Here is a 7,876-nt window from a genome sequence, read left to right as displayed (position 1 = left end):
CCACAAGTTGGTATGATTATTTAGGGTCTTCTTGAAATGGTCTCAGTGGTCGTGTAAAACAACACCCTTTTTACCTTGTCAAAAAACGGCTCTGTTCATAGCGACTCGTTTCGGTTCATATCTCTTTACATGATAATGAGCTCTGCTCACCCCGCCCCTCTCTTCCGTGGAAGAGCAAAGGCGATTCACAAATAATCATTAAAAAAAAATAAAGTGTGAGACTTACTACTTCTGGAGTTGCAGCTGCATCATGAACAATGGGTGCTGATCCATTCTTGCATTTTAACTTTTTAACAAACTTGCCTTGAATTATCCCTTATTCAAAAAGAAAAGGAGAAAATGATTAGCGTAGACATAAACGAATTTAGGAGTATTCGTTGGTGCATTACCATCACTGCGTCCTCAGTGGCTCAGATGTCTGGAGAAAATTAGGACTCTTATATTCTTCTACATCTAACAACAAAACACCTGCATAGTTTACAAGACACTGTTGTCGCTACAGCTGCTCATGCACGGAGAAAATGACAGACTGTGTACAACTGGCTGAGGGTGTAAATATGCTAATATGGGACAGTACATCAGAGGTTGTGGGAGGGGCCTGAGCAATATGACATCATACTGGCTTGATAACTGTTTAGGTTTTTGGGGGATTAAAAACAGGATTTGTAGGGTGGTTGTGTCTACGCACTACTAAGACACATGTATATGCAAATGAAGATATTTTGCATCCAATGTCTCCTTTAAAATTAAAATATTACAGTCTTCATTCAAGTGATGAAGGATTTTGAAAGTCTGACAGTAATAAGTGTTGAGCACTACTGTAAGGTTAACCCTGCCTGCTTTACAGTTTCAAAATGATTAACAGTTGAAAACATTGAAATTTCAAAAAGTAATCAAATGTAATCAGTTACATTACTTTAATAAAGTAATTTAAAAGTGACACTACTTATTGCATTTCAAGTAGGGTAACTTGTAATCTGTATATATTACATTTCCAAAGTAAACTTCCCAACACTGTTGGCTACACAAAGTGTAATTTGTAGGCTACTAAGAAAAAACAAACAAACAAGTGATTGCTTTTTAAACAGTTTCCCAGTGAAAGTAGATGGAAAGTGTGCCAGAATAGACAGCAACAAACGACTTTACAGCACTGAAAATGTGTGTTGTTGGTCAGTATTAAAAAGTAGTTAATAACGCAAGGAAGGTACACATGTAGCTGCCATCTAGAACAGTTCCAAAACAAACCACAAGATATAGGCTACAGTACAGGTCAAGATTACTAAATTGAAATAGCCCCCAATATGGAGTCACTAGATTGTTAAGACTGTCATATTCACACACACAATATTTTCATGTTCACACACGCCTGTTTGAGGTTTGGATGCAAGACATATTATATTCTGTATGTTCTACATTGAGAAAAGGTTTATTCTATAAATGTTGCAATATAAACTGCAGCATGTTTGCTCACAATTGTAAGGTAGAACAGAACTGGAACACGCTAATATGTTACTGTCATTTATGTTTCCTGTAAAAGTAAGTGACTCTACTAAGATACGATAACAGTTACTGTTGTAAAAAATATATTTTTATAAAATTAGAATGTCGTTGTCATAAGGTTTAGAGTCATTCATACTAGAAATGTCAGGACAGGGTAAGCTTTCATTTTCTTTTATTGTGACTTGTCACACACGTTCAAATAATTACATAAGTGTATTGGGAAATATTCATTTATTGATTAAAATATGTGACAACCCCGACCTTCCAAAATTTACAAGAATTTTTGAAAAGGTGTCCCTTTATTTATGATAGGCTACTAAATTTAATTGTAAATAATATGGTATCATTAGACTGGTTCAAGTAGTTTGCTCACATGTAGCGTGCTGCCATCTAGTGGACAATTCAATTAAAAAGCAGTGTTGTTTCTTTTTTTGGGCAATTGTGTGCTCTTGATGCCTTTATGCAGCAGAATTTTTTTGTAGCCTCACCCAGATTTGTTCCCCGACACAATCCCATCTCTGTGATCAGGCTTGGTTTTTAATCTGACTGATCTCAGTTTCAATAGGCCCAAATGTAAATATAAACCACGCCCAATATTAGCGTCAAACTACAGTATGTCCCACCCACAGCTGGAAGCATGCATGCTTTGTTGATGGTTTCCTGCAAGCGTGTAAGTGATTCTCCTCATTGAGCTTTAAATTATGGCATATTTTGCATTTGAGCCCATTCAGTAGTGAAAAATAACAATATTTACGTATGATTTGACAGTTTATTTTAATTAATATCAAAAATGTAAAAGGTGTGCATTATAGTTGACACTTACATGAACACTTTACACTGTGTTCTCAAACTCAATTCCTGGAGGGGCTTAGCTCTGCACAGTTTTGCTCCAACCCTAATCAAACACACCTAATCCAGCTAATCAAGGTCTTCTGGGGACTGTTTCATAAAAAAAAGTTTACCAAATAAGCCAGGTTTATTTCAGGTAGTCTGACATATTGTCAGTTGATTTGGTTCAAAATAAGTCAGAATAAATGAAATAAGCCTGGCTTGTTTGGTAAACTTGTTTTATGAAACAGCCCCCAGGATCACTTCCAAGCAGGTTTGATTTGGAGCTGGTTGGAGCTGAATTCTTCAGAGCTGTGGCCCTCCAGGAATTGAGTTTGAGACCAATGATTACAGTTTGTTTTGTGACTGTATGTCATTCTCCTCAAATGTTATTGAAGTTAGAAAAGTGTGTACCAATATCGTATGTAATTTTAGAGACGGTCCCTACATTTGCGAATATCGATTGTCCAACTTTAAGACCAACTTGAATAGCTAATTAAAATCATGAAACTTGAACAATTTAACATCAATTTATTAAACGTTTAACAAAAATTACATGTTTAGGGCCCTATGAAATGTTTTATTTTTTTCCAACCTTTTGTTTAATTGTTACCAAATTCTGTGTTTTGCATGTCTAATTATTTGAAAGCATAAAAACAAGTTTAATTTATTCTTACAATAGCCCTATGTTTTTTTTCCCCTCAGAAATTCTGTGTTGTGTATTGCAATTTTTAAGGCATAAAACATTCATTTAATTTATATTTTAATGAATGAAAATGAAACAAATTAATTTTTTTGGAAAATAAAGGGGAATTAATATAACAATTAAAAACATTGAAGAAATATTGTATGATTATCCCTTAAAAATAAGGTTTTAATAATTTTAGTAGTAGCCTATTACACACATTCTGCTGAACAATAGTAATGTTGGCTATTTCTGCTGCAATGACTTCAAGGTAAACCAAACTTTTATTATGACAGGTTGCCGTGAATACCTTTAGATTTATGTGTGTTTATGATATGATGAGGATAGTTTTACTCAAATGAAATGGTCAAATGCTGATGAAGTGACTCTCAGAGCAGTTCTGGAGATGTCTTTTATTTTTGTCAGTCGTGGGGCGTGGCTTGCTGGTTTAATTGTTACCTCAAATGTCATTGGTTATTCCCCTTTTCCGGAAGTCAGTATTGGATGCCTGCTATATTCATAATTCACTTGACTTGACAAATGGCTTCATCAGTGGACCAGATAGATGTGAGTTATCATTTCATTTGCTTGTTTGATTTATTGTTGTCTTTATTTAATGTAGTTTAATGCATTGATCATAGAGTAGATCTTGTCCAGACACTTCATTAACAGGAACTCTTCTGATTCCTAATGATTGCAGTCTTGTGATAATAAGAGATACACATATGAACACTTTTAACAGACTGTAATGATGCACACAGACACCCACCCACACACATAGCCTATATATATATATATATATATATATATATATATATATATAAGCTAAATAAATGATAGTAAAGTTTTCAAAAACTGTTTGACAACATCATAATATATGAAGGTTTGTTTAGTCTGTGTTCCTATAAATTACGGGTTTCACCATGTTTACAATTGATTTACAGTGTTACTAGTCATCTGCTATCAAGATCAGTCCATTCACTATGATGTATATGAAAGTAATGTTGAATTTAATATGCTGAAACATTATCACAGTTGAAGATTGGATACAATTTTAAATCAGAACAATAGATAAACAGTCTATTAAATAACGCACAATTATGTTTTTATATGTTTATTGAGGACACTTACTCGGATGCAATCAAACAAAATACTGATACATGTTTTATTATTTTTCTAATGTGATTGACACAATAAGTAAAACATGTATATATAGATGTAATTAATTTTCGTTTAATACAAATTTATGTATTTTTCCACTGGCTCTATAGATGAGTTTTTAACATTAACCTAAGTTTAATTTGTGACATGACCCAAACCAATCAGCTAAGGACAGTTTTATATACTGCCAGAGGTTTTATAATTAGGTTAATTTGACATGTAATACAGTTTCAAAATGCTGTCAAAGTGGAGTTTAGAAAACCCTTCTACTCCCAAAGCCCTTTGACTGCTAACTGTTGGTAGATTGCTTTATGTTTGCTCATGTATCGGCTGTCAAGGTCACACATTTCCCACCCATATTGAGAGATTACTATTATGTGAAAAGGCTTTGAGTCATGCAATATTTGACATTTGAGACACATTTAGCGAACTGCAAAAATCTGAGGATATGAGATTGAGTGTTGAGAAGCAGGTAAGTGTTTATCCAGAAATCCTTTACCAGTAAAGACATGCCATGTTATACTAGTGACAGGGCAGTTAACAGATGGGAACAGCCAGGAATGTTGCCTTAAGTCCCCACTAAAGCCTTTTATTGTATAATACAGGTACATCTCCAAAAATGAGAATATCATGAAAAAGGTCAATATTTTTTGTCACTCATTTCAGAAAGTGGAACCCGTTTATTATATAGATTCATTACACATAGAGTGAAATATTTCAAGCCTTTATTTCTTGAAATGTTGATGATTATGGCTTAGAAAATTAGAATATTACATAAGATCTACATAAGATATTACATAAGATTACATCAGAGAACTAAGATGCACTCAATACTTGGTAGGGGCTCCTTTTGCTTTAATTACTGCATCAATGCGGCGTGGCATGGAGGCAATCAGCCTGTGGCACTGCTCAGGTGTAATGGAAGCCCAGGTTGCTTTTATAGCAGCCTTCAGGTCATCTGAATTGTTGGGTCTGGTGTCTTTTATCTTCCTCTTGACAATACCACATAGATTCTCTATAGGGTTCAGGTCAGGCGAGTCCTGCTGGAAAATGAAATCAGCATCTCCATAAAGCTTGTCAGCAGAAGGAAGCATGAAGTGCTCTAAAATTTCCTGGTAGATGGCTGCGTTGACTGTGGACTTCAGGAAACACAGTGGACCAACACCAGCAGATGACATGGCAGCCCAAATCATCACTGACTGTGGAAACTTCACACTGGACTTCAAGCAACATGGATTCTGTGCCTCTCCACTCTTCCTCCAGACTCTGGGACCTTGATTTCCAAATGAAATGCTAAATTTACTTTCATCTGAAAAGAGGACTTTGGACCACTAAGCTTTTCCAGTTCTTTTTCTCCACAGCCCAGGTAATACACTTCTGACGTTGTCTCTGGTTCACAAGTGGCTTGGTAGCCCTTTTCCTGAAGATATCTGAGCGTGGTGACTCTTGATGCACTGACTTCAGCTTCAGTCCACTCCTTGTGAAGCTCTCACAAGTGTTTGAATCAGCTTTGCTTGACAGTATTCTCAAGCTTGCAGTCATCCCTGTTGCTTGTGCACCTTTTCCTACCCAAATTCTTCCTTCCGGTCAACTTTGCATTTAATATGCTTTGATACAGCACTCTGTAAACAGCCACACCTTTCAGTAATGACCCTCTGTGACTTACCCTCTTTGTGGAGGGTGTCAATGTTCGTCTTCTGGATCATTGCCAAGTCAGCAGTCTTCTCCATTATTGTGGTTTCAAAGAACAAGAGATACCCGGAATTTATACTGTAGGGATGGTCATTAATTGAAACTCAAATGTAAATATTCTAATATTTTGAGATTCTGATTTGTAACTTTCATGAGCTGTAAGCTCTAATCATCAAAATTAAAACAAATCAACTTTTGAAATGTTTTACTTTAGATGTAATGAATCTAAAATATATGAAAGTTTCCCTTTTTGAAATAAGTTGCAAGAAAAAAAGAACTTTTTCATGATATTCAAATTTTTTTAGATACTTGTATACTCACAGGGCCTTAGGGGGCCCACTCATAAAAACAAAAAAAAGACAAGACTATGAAGTGTACTATGAGGAAACAATCTTCAGCTTACAAACTTTGCCAAGACAGCTTTTGAATTTGGAACAAGTCATCTGATGTTCGTTGACATATGGTTGCTAAGTTTCACTATTTATCCAAAAAAAAACCCTCTTATTGTAGTCAATTTTGGTAATCTATTTTTAAAGCATTTGTGTGAACAGCATTATGGTTGATTATTTTCTTTTTCTGGCAGGCATCGGACAAATAGTATCAAACTACTTTCAATTCAACTTAAAGTGTACCACCCCAGTGAAAGCTTTTGTACCTTTTTTTCTGAGTGTACGTGTACAGCAGAACAGTGATGTAACAACTAAAGGTAAATTCCAATAATAATTGAAATAGACATATGGCTTCTTCCCTGTTTTCTGTACACACCTTTGTCTCATTATCACTCCCACACTTTTATTTAAAAGAATATCCAGGCAGTGTTGACAGCAATATTTGTACTCTAAACTATACAGTTGATTAATTTTTAAATACAAAAGTAAACAGCCTACAGTGTAGCTTCATTGCAGCATCAAAACAATTATTCAGTAAACAATTAAAAGACAACATGCTTAAATTTAAATCAACTACATACAGAACTAAAAAGTATTTGGTAAGTCAATACATGCAAGGGACCATAGAATAGAAAATCAAGCATTGCAAAATGAAGTGTCGTGTCGACCCTGTCACATACCTCTCTCCAGCTTTGTCTCTGCTAAAAATAATAATATGATGCGAAGGATGCTAATAGTGCATAATTTTTTACTCAGAAAACACAATTGCTCACCATTTAGCTGAATAAGATTTACATGGAATTTACTTTCCAGAAAATTATGATATTAAAGGGATAGTTCACCCACAAATGAAAATTCTGTCATCATTTACTCACCCTCAAGTAGTTCCAAACCTGCTTTCTTTGTTCTGCCGAACACAAAGGAAGATATTTTGAAGAAAGTGTGTAACCAGGCTGTTTTGGGGCACCATTGACTTCACTAGTAGGAAAAAAAAAATACTATGGAAGTCAATGGTGCCCCAGAACTGCTCTGTTTCCCACATTCCTCAGAATATCTTCCTTTGTGTTCGGCAGAACAAAGACATTCATACAGGTTTGGAGCTACTTGAGGGTGAGTTAATGATAAAACAATTTTCATTTTGGGGTGAACTATCCCTTTAACTAAAAACTCAATACTAATCTAATACATATGAAGAGATCTCTGTTGCTGATCCATAATTACAATTGACACACTTTCATGTGAATTATTAGTAGTAGTAATTTGTATATATTTAAAATTACCTTAGATGCCTCAGTAAGAGTATTAAAAAGGGCTTTGCTTTTAAATCATTACAGTCCAACACTGATGTATTATCAGTATTTGGCATGCCAGCAAGATGTCAACCTGAGCCATGCATACTGGCACAACACTGTTTAACACTACTGTTGAATATATATAATTGAGACAGACTGTATATACAGTATACTATACTATATACATATACAGTATATAGAATGGAGTACTCTAGACTAAATACAACTTTAGTACATTCTTTAAAAAAATATATAATTGTAACTATAGGGGAACATATAGTTAAATAGATGTACAGTTTATGCTACAGTACATATAGAGACATGTCTCC

Source organism: Barbus barbus, assembly GCF_936440315.1.
Source record: "Barbus barbus genome assembly, chromosome: 5".
Classification (NCBI taxonomy): Eukaryota; Metazoa; Chordata; class Actinopteri; order Cypriniformes; family Cyprinidae; genus Barbus; species Barbus barbus.
This window is presented reverse-complemented; position numbering follows the sequence as displayed.